The sequence below is a fragment of the Camelus dromedarius genome, chromosome 16 (genome assembly GCF_036321535.1).
Source record: "Camelus dromedarius isolate mCamDro1 chromosome 16, mCamDro1.pat, whole genome shotgun sequence".
In the NCBI taxonomy this organism is placed as follows: domain Eukaryota; kingdom Metazoa; phylum Chordata; class Mammalia; order Artiodactyla; family Camelidae; genus Camelus; species Camelus dromedarius.
Genome location: NC_087451.1, coordinates 51,497,069 through 51,517,713, shown reverse-complemented (window position 1 = coordinate 51,517,713; position 20,645 = coordinate 51,497,069). Strand labels below are relative to the sequence as shown.

Below are 20,645 nucleotides of genomic sequence, written 5' to 3'. Positions count from 1 at the left end.
GCAGCTTTGTGCAGGGTGGCTTTGAACATTTAGGATGATTTTCTTGGGCTGGAATTTTAGGGAGAATACTGCACACATGCACACAGGTGCTCCCATGGTTGGCTCTCCCATGGGTGGCCCGGCCTTGGGGGTCCTGACAGAAGGCTAACAGGTCCCCTCTCCACTTTCTACAGCCCTTCCTGAAGTCTATGTTGATTTCTTTTCCTCATGACTCCATCAGGACCTGTAAGTTCTTTCCCAAGACCCTTCTGTTAAAACCTGTCACATTCGCCAGAACACCCTCTGTTGAAGGTGAAGGAAAAAAATCACATCCTAAATATATTGATCAAAAATAGAATATATTATTTCAATAAACTGAAAAGTTTCTGACTTCAGGTATAGCTGGATCCAGGTGCTGAAGTAATATGATCAGAACTTGGTTTTTCACTGTCTCTCAGACCAATTGGTCTGTTGACTCCATCTTGAGGCCCCACACACTGGCAAGAAGACTGCAGAAGAGTAGTTTTAGCCTGCCTATTTCCAGACCTGCAGGAGAGAGAGAGAGAGAGAGAGAGAGAGAAAGATTTTCTCCTGGGTAGCTCTTAGATAAACCCCAGAATTCACTCCCATTGGACTAACTTAGTTGCTCACTCACTCCTGAACTCATCACTATCATATGGCTTGGCCTTACACTTAGACAGCAGGGATACAATGTTTTGTGCGTGGGGCTAGGGTGGCTCTGCTTGTCCCACTGCCTGTAGGTTAGGAGAGATGGTCCCTGCAAAGTGTGCCTGGGACATTTATTCTCCCAGGAAAGGGGAGTGGAGCCTGAAGGGGGAACACAAAACAAGAGATGCTGCTCTATTTTGGGAAAGACTGTTGTCTCAGAAGCAGAGCATTTTGGACCTGAAGGCTCCTTCCAACACATTCCTCTGCTCTCCCAGACAAAGAGGAGCGCCCCTAACAAGATCTTTCTGCTCCCCTCTTTGCTTCTCACACACACACTATGCATGATTTAAAGACGTCCTGATAGAATCATCTAGATAAATTTCGCAACTTCAACTAAACCGCTTGGGACGCCTGAAGGCTCGCCGGGTAGGCGGAATCATGATTTGTAACTTGCAGGCACGCGGAAATGCGGGGATGGAGTTCTGATAACACGGCGTGATCGATGTACAGCGCCTCCTGACTTGTGTGAACAGCACTTGGGCGGCCACTCCTCCATCCTGTCGGCCCCCTTCATGTTAGGCTCTTCTTCAAAGGATCCGCTCAGACTCTAGTATCTTTCACAGACTCTCAGCCTGCTCAGTGGCTGTAATTACTGCCTTGATGTTCGAGTTCAAGTTCTACTTGCTGCTGCATGACAACTTCCTCAAGAGGGGCCGTGTTCTCAGGCAGGCCCCTGATCACCCCCGTGACGGTCCTACACGCCCCGCCACCCCAACATCATTGCTCTTCCATCACTTAGATGCTCCTGATCCAGCTTTCTTCCCTGCATCTGTCCGTGGAATGGCCCCTCCTTCAGGGAAGCCCGGTCTTCGAAGACTAACAGTCGGGAGGAATTGCGTTCTGCACTTGCGACTGTGTGGATGTTCACTGCACGCTGACTGACCACAGGCAAGGCACCGCCGTCCGCCTCCGGGTCACCTCAGCAGAGAGAGGGATTTTTTTTCACAGTCACGAGTGGATGTGTTGTGATTGTACCATTTCATCGAGCCCCTTCTTCTACTGTTCTCACTTAAGGACCTCTTGATTTAAGCCCTTGTTTCCTTTTTGAAGCTCCCAGTTTTCCCTCTCACATGTACATTGCTTCCTCAATGCCAAGCTGTACATCGTCAAAGCAAACTGTGTGCTGAAATTATAATAACACCCATAGCTTTCAAAACATCAACACCCAAATGCCAACCTGTGGCTACTTGCTCTCAGGAGATCTCTTTAAGACATTCTACACACCCCACGTCCATTTATACTTATCTCAGCCAGGGAGGGGGGGTATTCCTGATTTACTTACCCCGTTTCATTCAATTTATTAACATGGTTTCCATATCCAGCACATGTGGGACACTGGTAACAGGGTAATTTCACCTAAGGTTCCAGGTGTCCTTTTAATACGCTTAGATCTTATCCAAGCATCCTTTTATGAAAGAACACTCCACCGTGAATAAGATGTGGACTCGATAAAGCAAGAATCCCTTCCTGTTTGAACTGGCCTTTACAATAATCCTGTTCACACAGCAGATGTCACAACCAGATCATCTTTACCCGGGGCAAGTGGCCCTGCATGATTTCAGTGAGGGGTGCGTGTGGTGGGGATGAATTGGGGGTAGGGGGCCTTTTGGGAGCAGAAGGCAGTGATGAGAAGTGGCAGGGTTGAGCTGGTGCTTGGAAGGCCGTCCTGGGCCCCCGGGAGAGAAGCATCGCAGACTCACCAGGTCTATTGGGACAGACAGATACACACACATTGACACACAGACACACACACAGACAAACACACAGACACACAGACACACACACACACCCCGGATTTGTATGGCCGCTGCCTGTGCAATTCCATTCCCCCTGCCTGGAACACTGTCTTTCTCCACTGCTGCTTAACCCGTGAATTACCCTAATCCTGCACAGGATGACGTGATGTCACCCACACCCCTTCCCTTCTGCACGTGACACCGGACTCTCACCTCTTGTACTAGTTGCTACACTTGACTATAGTATGTATGTGTGTGTGTGTGTATGTCTGTCTGTTTGTTTTCCCTTTATTTATTCATTTATTTGATTTTTTTTAATTGCAGTAGAGTCAGTTTACAACGTGGTGTCAATTTCTGGCATATAGCATAAAGTTTCCGTCATCCATACACAAACACATATTCGTTTTCATGTTCTTTTTCATTATAAGTTACTACAAGATATTGAATGTGGTTCCCTGTGCTATATAGTATACACTTGTTGTTTATTTTTTTAAATGAAATTATTGAAGTACTCTCAGTTACAAGGTGTCAATTTCTGGTGTACAGCACTCTTATTTTATATGTAGTAATTAGTATCTACAAATCTTGAACTCCCAGTTTCTCTCTCTCCACCTCCTTCCACAACCACAAGTCTGTTTTCTATGTCTGTGAGTCTCCTTCTGTTTTCTAAGTGAGCTCATGTGTGTCTCTTTTTCAGATTCCACATATTTGTCTTTCCTTTTGACCAAGGGCTCTTGGGGGCAGGAAGGACTTCCTCCTTAACATCCTTAGTGTCTGGCAGATGGTCAATACTCGCTGAATTTTGAGTGAATGGCTAAAATTAGGATCCAACTTATCAAATCTTAGCAAACATTAAACGCTGAATGAACTACATCCCATCCAAAGCCTCTTCTTTGTCAATATCCAGGAAGATATTTGCTACGCATGCTAATGATGACCATGCATATTTCACAGAAATGTTTCCAGAAGCTACCAAGCCCCCACGTGCATCACCTGCAACATGTTAGTCCACTGTGTGACCCATTTCACTTTGCTTGGTCAACCCCCTCTTCTCTGGCCTGTGGGTGGCTGACAATGTTCAGCCGTTACAGGCACTGCCATTCTAGACGTGTTTTCTGCCTTCGGGGCTAAGAGCGCAGGGGCTGTTACCAGAGAGAGGACTGCCAGGGCGCAGAGCACAAAGAGCCACACGGCCCTCCCTCCTGCTGCCTGACTGCCTATGTAAATCGCTCCAGTCCTTCTCAGAAGCAACTCAGAAGGATGTCTTTTCACCGGCTGCCCATCTTGGGTTTTATCATATTTATTTTTGCGACTTTAACAGGCATGTAATGGGACCTGAAAGTTGCTTGGGTCTAAATTTTATTGCCTAGCTGGCGGGATGGTGCGTGTTTCCACGCGGTGATTTACTGTCTCCATTTCCTGGTGTGACCACTCCTCAGGGGGAGTCACATGGCGGCTCATCCGTTACCGGGTTGGGGCCGTCAGCAGGCCCCCGGGGAAGGGGAATAAGACAAAACATAATGGCACTGCTGTTTTCCTTCTGACATTTATTTTTACTGCATGGCAGTGCAAAAAATTTCATTCTTATGTATTTGAACTCATCCATCAGAGCCCGGATGGTTTCTGTTTCTTCAATAGCTGGGAATTTATCTCCTCATCGGCAGCAGGGACAGCGATGCTTGTCTCTTGTCTCCAGGTTTGTCACAGATTAACGGTATGATACGGCCGGACGTGGTGGGCGCGCCGTGTGAATCTGCATCAACTCTCCCTGGCCAGTGAGCCAGTCGTCCTGGCGATGTTTATTAAACAACAATCTCTCTCCTCGGTGTTCTTCTTTGTTGGCCTAACGTCAGCTTTACCAGGGTTCAGGAATCTCTCTTCTGGTGGCCTTGGCTGTCTTAGCAAAGGGCGGTTGTGGTGGTGGATGGTGTACATTGTCACCGCTGTAGAGAGACACATCCTTTGATGGCTCTTTTACCTGAAGGCGTAAGTGTCCCACACTCAGAACTGTCAAATTCTATTAGAGGACTGAGGGGGATTTATGTTGGCATTGCATTAACTCTACATATTGACTTTGGGACATAGCTTATGTGCTTAGGGATTACAATTAGACCTGCCCTGGAAAGCTCCCTGAAGACCTCAGAGCTTTGGACAAAGGGAAGTCTCACGTTTCCTACAAAGGGGTCTGGCCTGGGGAGAGTCCCAAAGGGCCAGGCAGTCCCGAGCTGATGGTTCTGAGTAATGTCATTTTCCCATAACCACCCTGCCACCCCAGGAGGGTGCGCTGGGTATCAGAGAGAGAAGACCACGAGGGAATGTTGACTATATCCTGTAAGTCCCATGGTGCAGTGGGCGGGAGGTGGGGTGGGGTGGAGATGGCAACAGAGGATGGCAACAGAGGAAAAACCATAGGGGAAGGTCCTCTTGAGCAAAGCCCGATGACTCCCCCTCACTCCGGCCACCATCATCTCTCATCTGGGTTTGTCCAAGTGGACATGAGCTCTTTAATGGGTTCCCCTTGCTCTTAAAGTCCAACTCCCTTAGCATGGCTCACAAGTTCCTCTCTGGTCTGATACTTCTCATGTCTCTTTCCCCTCCCTCCCCTCCAACATCCAGCCACTATCAACGTGACTCTCCGCACACTCACTATGTCCTTTTGCATTTTCACCCGCTGTCCCCTCTGCCTGGAACAGTCTTTTCTCTATTTCCCTCTTTTGCATCACTACCTCCTCATCTCTGAAGCCTCATATTAAAAGCCATGTTCTCCAGGCAGCTTTTCTGACCTTCCAACATAGCGAGAGATGCCTAGTCCCATGTGCTCTCCGTATTTCACCCATCCTTGGAGCCCCGTCCCATCAGCCTGTTTAGAAGTCCATATTCCCCACCAGAGGAATCATGACACACTTGTTCACTCTTGTATGTCTGATGCTTGGCACGTAGTAGGTGCTCCATAAATTTTTGCTGAAAAAAACATCTCATTCCACACCCCTGCGACAATGTGCATGCTCTCCCCAGGATCTTCAACACATCACTCCACTCAGCACCGGGTACGGGGTATCAGTACCTCTCTTGCTCGGCCTCTAAATAATTCCCAGTCCTTGCCCTTAAGAAGCTCAGAGTGCAGTGGTGGAGATGTGTGAGGAAGTGGGTAACCACCAGGGGGATGACACGTGGTCTGTGAGTACAGCCATCAGTGATGGGAGATGGAGGCAGAGGAGGGAGTGCACAAATGATTCCTGGATGAACTTCCTTTGAGTTGAGCTTCTGAAAACAGGGAAGCGTTGGACCAGGGATGAAGATGAGTAAGAGGGACGTTGCTCATATTCTTCTAGGGGCCAAACGGCAGCTAAGCAGACACAACCTTTATGTCTACTTCCACCAACAATTTTTACACCTCCCATCAGCTCCATTTCACTGAAAGACTGTGATGCACTCCTGGGATGCTGAGCACTGCACCTCCTTCTCAAAACCCCTGCTATGTCTTCGCTCATCTGAAGAAACCTGGCTGGTCCTAGGGGGCAAACCCGCCATAAGTGATGCTACTAACATCCAGAGCCTGCCTGTCTTCACTCATGACTTCCCCAGGCGAAGGAATGAACCCAGAGGTGAATCATTTGTTGAAGGTTGCGTGGAGCTAATTAGAAGCACAGCCAGGAGTCAACTCCAAGGACCTGCTCTTTTCACCTGCTGCCTGCTACACTTTTAAACACACATGCGCCAAAGAGTGACATTAAGGACGGCTGTTTGATGGGGGTGGGTGCAGAGTAAGAACACCCAAATCTTGACCTGGACCAGCTAGCCTTCCTGATTAGATTCTCTGTGGAATGTGTCACTTACTAGGAAACAAAGACACTTACTCAATAAGAAAAGACAGAAACACTTCGCCTTCTGTATCCTAAGACTGCTGTTCAATGAAGTGAGAAATGAATCTCACGAACAAGGAGGGGTTATCCAGTCACAAAGAAGTTGAGACTCCTAAATAAAACCATGGAAAGAGAAGCAATTCAGAACAGAGTATTTAAAGAACAAAGATACAAACACAGCATATCATATGAATTTATGGGATGCTGCCGAGCTGGTACTTAGAGGAAAAAGTATTGTGCATGATGGTCCCCGTTAGTGGGAAAGAAGAGGAACTGGGAATTAAGTCTCTACCTAAATAACCCAGAAGTGGTACAAATTATCAAGTGAAAGGAAAGTGGGAAGAGTAACAAACCCAAAAACAGAAATGAATAAAACAGACATAAAATTGAATTTGAAACACAAGCTAAGCCAGGGCCTCCTAGGTCCCCAATGCATCAGAATTACCTGGGATGCTGATTTGAACCACAGGTGCTCTGGCTCGAGCGCGGACCTGCTGAATCAGACTTACCGGGGACAGAGCCTTGGAATCTGCATTTGGACAAATTTCCCTCCCCCAACTGCTATGACCCCCAGAAGGGCCTCCTTTCTGTCCTCCGGTACCAAGAGCCACCAGACAGCGCTGACTCCTTGGAATGAGCCTTGAGGGCTCCCTGGCTGATGTGACTTTTGGGAACCTTGATCTCCTCCTTCCTCCATGTGGTGGAAGCAGCTAGGTCCTAATGGGACACCAGCCTCTGGACACAGTTGATGGGTCTAAGAGTGGACACTTGACCTTGGCTGGGTCAATGTGCCCTCTTCCTGGGACTTTGAGATTTGGAGCCAAGAGAGTTGTCCAGCCTCCCCCATGGTCTGGATTGCTATGTAAGAAGCAATAAACTCACTGACTCCCCGTTTCCCACCCAGTAGCGTGGAAAGAGGAGGAAGCTGGTGCATAGAAAGAGAAGGTTCAAGGTGCCATACAGAGAAAAGCAGAGAGGCCAGAGAGAGGGTGAAATTCCAGGATCATCCAAGTTCTGCTTCCCTTTGTCCCTAAGACTCAGTTGGTTTCCAAGAGACGCTCCCATGCATTCAGATTATTTTCCCTTCACGTGTAAGCTGTCTGGAGCAGGGTTCCTGTCCCATCCATCAAAGGAGGCATAGCTAATTTACAAGTTTATGCAGTTCCTTTCCCTCCAGGTACAGGGCCCCAGTATCACCCCCCCACAACACTCATCCTTCTAGGGTTATGGGAGTCATACCATCTGTGTCTTGGTGATGAGGAGGCTTTCCAAGTCCAGGTGTGACAGAGGTCTATCATAAGTCAAAGTCTACTTTCTTCACTGCAACATACCTTTCTGATTCTCAAGGTCAAATCTCACTGTGCAGCCAAAGAGCTACAGAGATGGGCTGGACCTGCAGCAGCATGACCGAGGTGGCCCATCCTTTGAAAATTATGGAATAAGTCATTAACTATAGAACCTAAACTCATACTAGTTTTAAAGGTTGATAAGATATCCACCTTTAAAATATTTTAAAGGCTAATAGTAGGTGCTGTCAAAGTAATCATCACCAAATATTCAAGAAATATATGCAGCAAATCTCATTTAGACTGAAGACGGTGCTAGGTCTAGGTCTTCTGGGATGAATAATAGCACACAGTAACTGTCCCACGCGGTCTGAGTGGCAAAGGACGCTTGCACGTGAATAAACAGAAGGGGAAAAATGTCAATGAACTAAGAAGAGCAGAGGGGGAGGCTCACGTCTAACTGAGACGTCAGAGGAGGCTGCCCTGGGAGAGGACCCCTGTGCCCTGAGTCTTCACAAATGAGTTCACAGGCAGATCAGGGAGTGGGAAGAGCCCGAGGAAAGGCACACGTGTGGACCATCATGTGGGTCTTTGGAGACTGAAGGTCTTGTCGGGCAGCAGTGGAGACAAGGCTGGGGGGAGCATGTGGGGGCCACGCTTGGAGGGCCTCACGTGCTCTGCGCTGGGGCTCAGAGTTGATCTTGGTGGCGCAAGAAAGCTGGGAGGGGTTTTAAGATGGGCATGGTCTTGGCAGGTGTGCAGCCATTAGTGCTGTTCATCAGTTACCTCTGCCTCTCCTCTCTGGGCCCTGGGTGGCACTGCCTTTCCCAGCCTCCTTGTGGTAGGATCGGATCACACGAATGGCTCTGGCCATCAAGACATGAGTGGAAGTGACATATGTTAGTTCTGGGTCAAGCATCTAGTTGCTGGTGTGAGACCCGTAAAGTTCTCCTTCCCTCTACCACGATGACTGTCAGCGTTCCAGATGGCGGCTGCTCCACCTGCCTGGGGTTGGGGTGGAGCAGAACCCTTGGAAGCCCCCTGCTGGACATGTAGCATGAACAAGCAATAGCCCACTGTTCTGTAAATCAACGAGATTTGGGGTGGCTGGGTACCACGGCGTATCTCACCCTGTCCCACTGACGGGACAGTATCCATCCATGCTGTCCATGCCGATGAAGGACACGGAGGCCTGGGGGCCCTCAGATGGGCAGCCCAGGGACAGGCCATTGCCCCTGTGACCAGTACTCTTGACTGCCCCCTCACCCCCAAACCCCCAGTTATTCCCTGGAGAAGTGTGAAATTCTCAATACGATACTCAAAAGTGAAAAGTGAAAACCCAGAGAAATGACACTCGTGGAAAAACCTTTACTTGAAAACTAACACATGAACATTGAAAATGCACATCTCCTCCTAGCTAAATAAATGGCACCTACAAACTTTGGAATGTGTGATTGAAGAAAAAGGATGAGAGAAAACAAAATATAATGGCATGATGGCAAAATACAGCAGAAAGAACACAGACCTCAGAACCTCAGACCTGGGGTCAGACCCTGCTTTTGCTATTTACAACATAAACTCCCAACACTCATCCATCCATTTATTATTCATCCAATCAATATTGAGCGCCTACTGTGTGCCAAGCACCATACTAAGTCCTGGGGCCCTGTGCCTTTAAGCCCTTCAAACACTGACTCTGCCTACATGGAACTTATGGTCCAGCGGAGGCACCCAGACAAGACTGTGGTTTTGCCACCTGTATAGCCGGAAACCTCCCACCTGCCAGTGTTGTGAGCAGCTGTGTTATCAAATGAGCCACCTTGCTGTGTGCAAAGCAGGCCAGAGATGCTAAACGGATGATGACTAAGATTATGAAAATGCCAGAGACCAGTAATAGACCACAGGATATTGTAGGAAAAAAAAATTCTCTATTCAATAATCACTGGAGATTCATGCATTATTTAAAGTCTGCAAAGAGGCAATTTGTAACATGCAAAGTTACAATGGATACCGAAAAGGAATTACTGCTCCATATTCCTAAATCCAAACACTTTCTCCTGAGCCCACGCATAGGAGTCTAAATGGTCTGTTATAGATGAGGTGGCCCTATTACGAGGGCAGACATAGTGGGGTTAGGAATGGGGGGACTGAGGTCGTCAGGCAGCTCACTGGCTGTTGGTTCTCTGTCCCTCCGCCTGACACACCTGCGCTACTGGGCTAATCCCAGAGCATCTCCCCAGCCTTGGATTTGGTAAGACACATTTTGGGGATTCCTAGAGTCCATGTACCCAGAATTCAGAAGAAATATTTCAAGGAGCTAGATCTGCCATGTATATATTTATGATTTGTTTTTTAGGGGAGGAGACAGGGTAAGAACATGGGTTTCTCAGTCATAAGCAGTTGGAGTCAAATCTGGCTTTGTGACCTTGGCAAATTAATTAATCTCTCTGAGCCTCAGTTTTCCTAATTTTTACAGTATTTTTTAAGCCTTTTTTTTTTTGGGGGGGGGGGGAGGTAATTAAGTTTACTTGTTTATTTTTGGAGGAGGTGCCAGGGACTGAACCCAGGACCCTGTGCATGCTAAGCACGCGCTCTACCACTTGCGCCACACCCTCCCCCGTCAGTCTCCCTAATTTTAAAATGGACTGATAATGAAGGCTACTGTGAGGGTATGCACGCATATACACTCTCTGTCTGTTTCCACTATATATATATTCACACATATACACATGAATACATACAGAGATATGAGTATGTATATATACACATACATATTTGCATATATTCACATATATTTATACACTATATATACACATACAGATGTATACAGACATACATATATGAATATGATATGTATATATACATACATATACGCATACATTTATACAAAATACTTACATATGTTTATATATATACACACACACATGTATACACACATGTATACACACACATGGCTTAGCTTAGTGCCTGATACCTGGTCAGAACTCAGAAACTATTAGTACCTCTCCTGCAGCTGGGAGAATTTCCCCAAAGTGACCTATGGTATCATCTAAGGTTCCGTGTGACCTGAAGAACAGTAACCGTGGGGGTCTCTGGAACCCCTCTTCCCCTCCAAAATCCTTTCATGGCTGCTAAGCACCATTATTAGAGCTCAGGTACCAAACTGTCTTCCCAAATACCATTTAACCTGGCACCAAGACAGAAAAGTGACATGAGACAGCTGACAGAAGATGCTGTTCTAAACCAGAGAGGGGGTCCCCTCTTGGTCATCAACCTAAAGCCATCCCAGCCCCGGACCAGCCCTGACCACGTCTGCCCTGGTCTCTCAACCTCGTACTGACAGCCGAGAGCCCAGAGGCACAAATCTAGGACTCTCTGTCACCTTCTCCCCTGGGCTTTTCAAAACTTCTAGCCTTTCTTTTTTTCTTTTCTTCGTTCTTTCTTTTCTTTCCTTTTCTTTCTTTCTTTCTTTCTTTCTTTCTTTCTTTCTTTCTTTCTTTCTTTCTTTCTTTCTTTCTTTCTTTTCTTTCTTTCTTTCTTTCTCTTTCTTTCTTTCTTTCTTTCTTTCTTTCTTTCTTTCTTCCTTTCTTTCTTCCTTTCTTTCTTTCTTTCCTTTCTTTCTTTCTTTCTTTCTTTCTTTCTTTCTTTTCCTCCCTTCCTTTCTCTTTCTTTTTCTTTCTTTCTTTCTGAAAATTAATGTAAATCTGCCCATTTGAAACCAAATTGCCCATTTCTGCCGCTTTTTCTTGACTAAGAGAATAGCCAGGGAGTAGCTCCAGAAAGGAGGCTTCTGGGGCACTCACTAACCAAAGCCAAAAACTCTGAGCACAGCTTCCTGGGATCGCCGAGGATGCACAGTTAAATGCTGACCCCCAGGCCCACCACATGGGGTGTGTGATGGGCAATGGAAGCTGTCATCTCACCAGCTCTGCCCAGGCTCCTGATGCATGGCTGGCACTGAACCCCTGCTCTACAGGGGGAGCAGCTCTTCTGGGGTACCCCGATGAAACAGAATGGGCTCCCCAAGTGGGCTGCTGACTCATCAATGGCCACCTTCGTTTCATTCACTGATCACGGTCACTCTTCCCAGAGGTGGACCCAGCTTCACCCACATTCCCCTGCCCCTCCCCCTGGCCTCTGACAAGGGAAGAGGGGAGGAAGAAGAGCTAAGACTGACTGAGTGCTCCGTACGTGCCAGGTCCTGGGCTGAGGGCGCCACTCATGTTACCATATTTAATCCTCAATGTACAGCAATGTCTAGGATGAGGATATTGAAGATGTGAGAGAATCTAAGTAACTGGCCTTCAGGGGCACACACGAATAGCAAGTGAGGATTTCATGACTCCCCCCTACCAAAGCAGACTTTTTCCACCACACATCACGAGTTACAGACCAGACCTGCATTTCAGATGGGTTCCTCTGGCTGTTTGGGGAAGGAGTCAGGACTTGAAGCAGGGAGACGAATCAATAAAATCTAGTATTAAGTTGGGGGAAGATGATCTGTTTGCCCCATTTAATTCTCATAATGATCCTCTTAGGTAGGTACTATTATGTACCCATTTTACAGGCAAGAAAACTGAGTGCTCCAGAGGCTGAATGATCTACCAATGGGCACAAGCTGGCACATGGTGGTCCAGGCAGTCTGGATCCTGAGCCTAAGATCTCAATCACTGTGCTGCTGGTTAACCAAGACGGTAGCTCCAGGACTGGAGAAGAGACAGAAGGGTTTAATGATATTTGAGAGAGAGAATTGCCAGGACTTGATGACTGGTGAGATGGGGCAGATAAAGGAGAGAAAGGAGTCAAGGGTGACAGCTTAGGTTCTGGTTGGGTAACCAATGGACCAAACCCCCTTCATCTATGAGAGGGAATATAAGATGAGTGGTTGGTTTGGGGACGGAAGAGGCAATAATGAATTAAGTTCAGGGCATGTTAATTTTAGTATGCCTGTGGGAATACTAAAGTCAAATTTGTGTGGATTCAGGAAATAATCATAATTCATCCAATATTTATTCAATGCTTAATGACAATGTTGAGTGCCAGAGCCTAGCCACCCACTGACCAGGTGACCCCGTGTAGTTTCCAGGCTAAAGCCTGCTCACGAGGAAGAGACCCTATTTCACCATCTTTATTTCTGTTACCTTGTTCCTTCCTTCAAAATTTCCACTCACATCAATCATCAGTTATCAATCACAGATGACAGAGTCTGTGGCTAGAGTGGCATTTCCACCACTCACAACCACAGGTACGTGACTGCCATTGTGTGGCAGGGCACCTTCATGCTAACTCAGGGTCTTCACGTCACGGAGGAGCCGTCAGGGGAGACTTAGAAATTCTTGTCTCTTTGTCCATCTTTCCTTAAGTGTCTCCACCTGCTTAGCCAGTGCCAGAGATGAGAAAGACAATGTGCCTACAAACTGGAGCTGAGCCTGGGGAGGGGACAAAGCCACACCTCTGATAAGGGGAGGAGATGGGTTGCTTTCCAAAGAGACTTATGGAGGGTTGAGGTTGATTGAGAGAACCCTGCAAACCCACGGGTCTTGTATCCGATTGTGCCTGTCACGGTGTGGTGAGGTGGAAGCCACACCCACAAGCTGTGTGATGCTGGGCAGGTCACTTTGTTTCTCTGAGCCTCACTTCCCCATCTGTTTGGGGATATGATACCTTCATTGTAGGGATAACATAGGGATTCCACAGGAAACTCTCTGCAAAGTACTTGGCACATAGTAGGTCCTCTCCTCCTGTCAATCATTGAGGGGTTCTTAATTGGCAACAGCTTCCTATTTCTACCTGTCCTACTGTAAGCTTCTATGAGTATGTATGTAGGTGATGTTTTGTATTTTTATACAGATATGATAAATCTATATAAGACTACATATGGTTTAATTTCCTGCTAAAAGAAATTGAGTTAGATTTGCATTGGTGTCACTATTTAATATAAAAATACAAATAGTTCTACTCCTTAATGTTTTTCATTGCTATTGAAAGGACTATAACTTCAAAGACAGTTTCTCAATATACCCCTGGACATTATCACACCTACTGTATCTTCTTATCTTTGCCTGGATATACCCTCAGGCAGACATATTTTTCCATAGCTGCATCATGGTCTACCCACTGTTTTGTGCTTTTTTTATTTACCCTTTTCAAAAATGCCTGTGTGTGTGTTTTAATGCCCTTGAATTGATAAGTTCTGAAATTTTCATAATATTCCATTGCACTGATATTCAGTTGGTTAAGAAAGCACTTCTCAATGTTTTATATTTCAATCTTTGCCTGTTGACCCTTTCTGGATTAAGATCAGATCTAGGGATGGGATCCTTTCTGTGCTAAGGCCAGTGTCCTTCTGGGCACTTGGGAACATCTCTTTTCCTAAGTGAGGGCTCACTCTCTCAACTGAAGCCCTCTGCTAAAGGACAGAACTCAGTCCGTTCCTTCCCTTCCAGACCATGTAGGTAGACTTCCTGTTTAAGAAGCAAAAGTAACAATCCCAACTGGTTGCTATTTAAACAAGAAAAGAGGTGATTACCTTTTACTGAAAGGACGGACAGTTAGAGGGAACATATAACTGAGGACAACAGAAGTAACAACCAGTCTTTATTGAGAACTGGGAAAGTGTTAGGAGCTGTTTGAAATTCATGGTGCGCTTACTACAACCTGATGAGTTAGGTACACTTCTCATCCCTGTTCTGCAAAAGAGGGAGTTGAAGTCAGAGAAGTTAAGTGACTAGGTCAAGTTCACACAACCAAGAAGCGACTGGATATCCAAGACCTCAGGTGTAGCTTAAAATCCCAGTGGTGCTAGCTGTAAATTGTGTGTCCTTCAATAAGCCATTTGACCACTCGGGGCCTCAGCTTCTCATTGTAAAGTGGTATGATGTTCCTAACTTTTAAGACAGTGCAACACGATAATTATGAAAATGAATTTTGGGGACCAATTAATCTGGGTTCACATCTTCACTTTACTGCCTCCTGGGTGGATGACCTTGATCAATTTCTGAGCCTCAGTATCCTTCTCTGTAAAATGGGGATAATTAGATTATAACTACCACTGTGCTTGCCATGAAGCTTCACTGAGATAATCATGCAGGCAGACAGTGAGCTCTACATGCCTGGCAGGGAGTAAGCACTCAGTGAACGCTGCTTGTTAAGATGGGGATGGGGATGAGGATGAGGATGAAGAGACTAATGCAAAGTTGTTCATCTTGGCAGATGCACTGTGGCCTCGAGGTGGGTAATATTAAGCAAGTCTATTCAACAAGTTAGCCTACTTAGTTTCCTAGCAGCTATATTTTAGGGCTGTGAAGGGGATGGTACTGGTGTGTGCTGTAGGGTGGATCCTGGGTGTCTTCATGTTACCCAGGTAAGGTTGCCTTTGTTTCAGCTATCGTTCATGCTGAAGACCTTTGGGGAGCTCCGGCCAGGTATGTGATTGGGCCCAGGAGAGCAACCAGGATGGCTTTGCAGAAGAGTTTGCACAAGGTGTTCTGCAACCCAGCAGAGTCAGAATTTAGTGGTATTCTAGATCAGGCACAGACCCCATCCAGACTCTTGGGCTTGCACCAAAGCATTTTTGCCAAAGGTCACTGGTCTTCTTTCAACTAACAGCAGAAACTCACAACCCACTGGGTTCATTTTGGAAGCCATGGTGGGGCTTGCCTGCCACATAGTTGCTATCAAAACCTCAGCAACTGGGGAAAGTTGTCCTCCCATCTTTCTTGGTGCTCACTTGGCACTGGGGGTGGGAGTATGAGGAGGGCGTCCTCATCCGAGGGATGGAGCAAAGCCCAGGCCTGGAGATAAATCCCTAGCAGGTCCCAGGGAAGGCAAATCACCAAACGTCTACACGAGGACTATGAATTAGAACTGTCCCTCAGCCTGGACCACAATGCCACAGACTCTTCAAGGGAAACTACAAAGGGAACTTTTAAAATCTCAAGGTTGTTGTATAATTGTAAGAAGTTTAATATCATGTTTAATAAAAAATCATATATTATTTAAATGCCACCTTTTTTTTCCTATGAAGTATCTGGGGGAGGCGAGGGGTGGGAGAAGAGAAAGAAAAGAAAGAATGGGGCAAAAATAGAGACTGAAGCAGAGAGAGAGCTTTCAAATATCATTTAATGCCTAAATGTCACCAGCTTAAAAAATTCAACAGAACTCTCATGCATTCTTTCCCACAGGGGGCTACCCTTTAAACAATGACCTTTTTAAAAAACCCAAAAACAAACAGCCCTGACACTGATGACATGTGTTCTTTATCAGTCTGGACATTCCACTGCTGACGAGATGAATTTTATCAGCCCAAATGGTCAGTATTTTGGGTGGTAGATATTGGGAGCTAACAGATTCCTGTGGCCCCCATCTGTCTAGAGTGACTGAGTTCCTGGTTCTTTCAAGATGAGATGGCTTAAATAATGGTCCTTTCCTGTGGCTGTAAAAATTCCATTCTGCCTTTTTAGCCGCCATGATTTATCTGAAGACTCTGGGGGGAGGCCAGGTTGGACCAGAGAAACCTACAGGAAAACATATCAATTACATTGCAGGTGTTACCTCCCCAAAGAGCTCAAAAAAAAAAAAAAAAAAAAAAAGAAAAAGAAAAGAAAAGGAAAGGAAAGGAAAGAAAAAAAAAAAGACTCAAAAGGCAATGTTTCATAGTGGAAAGGCCATGGTACTTGAAGTCTCAAGGCCTGGGATCCCGTCTTGGCATCATTACTAAGCTCCCAGAGGGAGTCACAGTGAGGCCAGGCAGAGAAGTCTTTCCACGTAACTGCAGATGCTTTGCAAGGGTACTGGAGACAGCAACCCTCTGGAGAAAATAGGTAGTAAGAATTCTGCTTAAAACCAGAACTTTGAACAATTGCCTGTGGAGAGGCTGCTCAATCTCTGTAATTAACATGAAACATATTGATACATGGATGTGACCTCCCCAGTGTGGACTGGCGTGGAATCGGGCCAGTTTGGGCCACGTTTCAGCAGGTCCTGGGTGACAGAGAAGAGGGATGGGGATGGACTCTACACACAGAAATGCTCTTCTTAGTTAAGGGGCTCACTAAGGATGGGGAGACAAGTATCTGAATTGTGCTCCATGCAGGATGATTACAAATATTCTATTCTAGCCCTTTGCCTATCCTCAAAGACTCAAATACAGCAGGCCTTTCAGGTACTACGAGAATGATAAGCTCTGTAAACAGCTGTCTATATTCACTCCCTTCAATTTCCTTTTTTAATTTTTTTTTAAAGTTTTTAGTTTATTAAACCTTTCATGAAAAATCTGCACAGTCACCACAGATACAGTCACTGCAGAATCTTCGCTCCTTCTGTTGTCCATCTCCAGCTTACTCCTTTTGGCCAGCACCAACATTGGCCTTTGCAGTCCCCCCGACGTTCTTCATCCTGTTCTTCCGTTCCTTTCACTGTTTCCTTGAGGTCCTTTTCTTCTCGTACAGGCCACGTCTCGCAAGCCTGTGTTGGGGTTCATTTTTCTTTGCATAATCCAAGGAATCGTAAATCATGCCAAAGCCAGTTGCCTTGCCACCACCAGAATGAGTTCTGAATCCGAATACAAAGATGACATCTGGCGGGGTCTTGTACATTTTGGCTAGTTCTTCCCGAATTTCTGTCTTAGGTACCATTGCCTTCCCAGGCTGAAGGACATCAGTGGCCATTTGTTTCCGCTGAAGTAGTCAGCTGGTCGTGAACTTCCTGGTCCGGATAGTTACGGTGTCATTCACGATGGCGGCTGATCTCTTCAATTTCCTTTCTTGCATCCTCTCTTGAATCCGTTCTAGTAACTCTTGACCAAGTCCCCGGTGACCAATGTGAAATTCCGTGGTCAATCTTGAGTTCCCACTCTCCTTGAAATCTTGGAAGTATTTGAGTCAGTTGATCACTCCTCCCTTCCAGAAATACCTTCTTCCCTTGGCTGCCAGGGGACCATATTCTCCTGGTTTTCTTATTGCCCCTCCTTCACCGCCGCTCCCCCCATTCTTTCGTAGTGTTGTTTTCTGGCACCTCTTAACCTTCCTGACATTTTAACCGTGGAGGATGCTGGGGCTCAGTCAATGGAACTTGTCTCTTCTTTGCCTGCAACCAATCCTCAGTGATTGGAACCAGTGCTCTAGTTTTAACAACCATCTCCAGGCTGACCCATAGGAAATCACCATTTTGTGGGTCCAAATGGTTGAATATTGGTATTTTCATATGGTTAAACCTAATGACTCCCAAACGTCATCGCCATGAACTCCAGATACGTCCATCCACCTGCATACAGGGCTTGGTATGTTCTCTGGGATGTCTCAGAGGCATTGCAAGCATTACATTCTTGCTTATTTCAGTTAATGACAATTCCCCCCCCCCTTGTTTTTTGATTTGTTCAGCTAACAATCCTTGAAGTTATCCTTGAATCCTCTCTCCCTCTGACAAGCAACATCCAATCCATCTGCAAATCCTTGTGACTCTAACTTCAAAAGATACATCTGACCCTGACAACATTTACTGTCCCCACCACATGTTGGTGCCAGGTGTTATAATCTCTCACCTGGCTGTGCAATACTTCCTAACAGATATCCTTGCTCTGTCCTTGCCCCCTAAAGCAGCAGGGGAACTCTTGTTAAAACACAATTTAGATCGTGTCAATCCTCTGCTCAAAACTTCTGACTTAGAGTAAAGCTCAAAGTCCTTGCAATGGATTCCCAGTCTCTATAGAGAGCTGGTTGCTGTTTCCTCCTTGGACATACCCTGAACTTCTCTCTCTCGCCCACTCCAGGCACACTGGCTCCTTATAGGTCTTTTGGACTCAGTGCTTCTGCCTCAGGGCCTTTGCACTGGCTAGTTTTTCTGCCTGGAATGCTTCTCCCCTGGATAGTTGTATGATTCAGTTTTTTTTTTTTTATCTCCTTCAAGGCTTTGCTTAAATGTTACTTTTTCATGAGGCCTTCCCTGACCACCCATTTCAAAACTGCAGCCCCCTACCCAACCTTCCCATACTCATTTTGCCTCTCATCAGTCTCCCCTGCTAGGTGGAAGGGTTCTCTCTGTGTTGCTCACTGCTGTATGCCAACACTCGGATCAGTACCTGGAATGTAATGGTGTTCAATCCACATTCAACAAACGTGGCTTGAACACCACTTGAGCCCAGGAGCAAGCTGTTTGTGGGAGGATGAAAGTTGCCCAAAAAACTTTCAGGGAAGATTCTTGTTTTCTAAACAGGCAACAGGGAAATGTAGTCAGGCCTGAAAGCAGCTACACCATTATATTTGTCACCATGCTTTGGAACCCACTATTTCCACCACCTGCCACTATGTGCCAGTCCAGGTGCCAAGCACTATGGGTACAGCCAGGGCAAAGCCATGGTGGTTCTTACCCCCACGGAGCTTCTATTTAGTCGAGGAGACACATACTAACCAGTCACACAAATGCACATAAGTGGAGTTCAGACAAGTGCTGTAAGGGAGAGATACTAGGGCAATGAGATTTTAGTGGGAGGATCTGGGAAGGCTTCTCGGAGGAGGTGATACTTGAGCTGGGAATGGTGGAGGGACAGGATCCTCTAGGCACACTGATTGGTGCAGAAGTGGACATGTGACTCCTGCTGGGCCAACAACTGTCACCAGGCCTCCATGCCCTGGGATTTTTCTAACAGGACATGGGGGAAAGTAATTCTTTTTTTTCCAGGAAGCTGAGCTTCTGGCTGTGAGCTCAGTGCTGCTGGTGGCTACATCTCTGTGGTAGGAAGGATCCTTCCTGCTGGAGGAAAGAACCGAGACCACATTGGAAATAATTTAGATGGGCTGGATGGAGGGTTCTGACAGTGGGGGGAGGCTCCTCATCGAGCGTCCCCCAAATCCAGTTCTTCCTCTGGGTTCTACGAGCCATTAAACTAGTCCAGCAGTTTAAGCCAGTTCAGTTTAGGGATTCCTGTCCCTTGCAATACAGGCGTCCTGGCCAAACCTATTCACTCCGTAAGAGGAACAGAGAGGGGTGAGTCTCTGGGAGGAAGAGCCCACTTTGACAGGACCCAGGACCTCCTTCTCAGGTCCTCTCCGCCTCCTTGGCTCCTGGAATCTCTCCCTGATGCTTCCCAGCAAGGAACTTGTCAGAAGGGCAGAGGGTCATGGACTATGGTGAGGAGGACCAGACCTGGGGTCCGAGGGTAGCAGTGACCATGATCACGGACCATGCTGAACCAGGTGGGACCTCAGCTGGTTTATCAAGTGTCCTCTCCTTTTCTAAAGGGCCAGTTAAGGTCTAGAGAAGAAAACTCTGAGCCCAGGGTTAAATAATTATCACTAAGTATTTCTTTTTTTCCCCTTATCTCTTACTGTGTATGCTTCCTGGTATAAAAGGCAAGAGGCTCTCAGAGTAAAAAGCCAGTCTTTCCTAGTCTCCCCCAGTCACCAGTTCCTCTCCTCAGAGACAGTTTCTTGTTTATACTTCCGGAGGAATTTCACACAGAGACAAGTAAATATATAAATCTGAGTGCGCAGGATTTCACGCACATGGTTTCCTGCAAGGCACACTGTTCTGTCTGTTCTGTCTCTTAGAACTTAATGTATTTTGGATATTGTTTCATATAAGCACATGTAACGTGGCCTCATTCTTCTCATAAGTTGCAGAACATTCTATTGAGGTGTAGATGTACATGTGCTTAACCAGTTCCCAATGAATAGCTTGTTTCCAGTCTCTTGCTATTACTAAAGCTTGCTTTCTTCTTCTTCTTCTTCTTTTTTTTTTTTTTTACTAAAGCTTTCTTGAGTGTTCTAGAGATGATACAGACATCTTCCAGCCCATGTCCGGGGCTCTCTGAAGGGTACTTTGGGGGATGTTTTCCCTTTAATTTTCAGCCTGTCCTTCTCTGGATCTGAAATACACCCTCTCTCTTAGTCCAGAGAGAGGGTGTGATATGAACATCGTAGAATAAGGGATGCGCTAAGTCAGAGTTAGAACTCAGATGCCTGGCCTCCTAGTCCAGCACTGGCCCTCCCACCTCCATGTGGCCCCCTGGCTCACAAGAGAGGCAGGTGACAGGTGCTGAGCTGGGGAAGGTGCAG

At 46.4% G+C, this 20,645-nt stretch overlaps 1 pseudogene; it reads right to left on the bottom strand.

Moving 5' to 3' along the window:
- Nucleotides 1-16,910: 16,910 nt before the first annotated feature.
- LOC105088259 (small ribosomal subunit protein eS24-like) lies at nt 16,911-17,276 on the bottom strand (annotated as a pseudogene).
- Between the last annotated feature and the right edge of the window lie 3,369 nt (nt 17,277-20,645).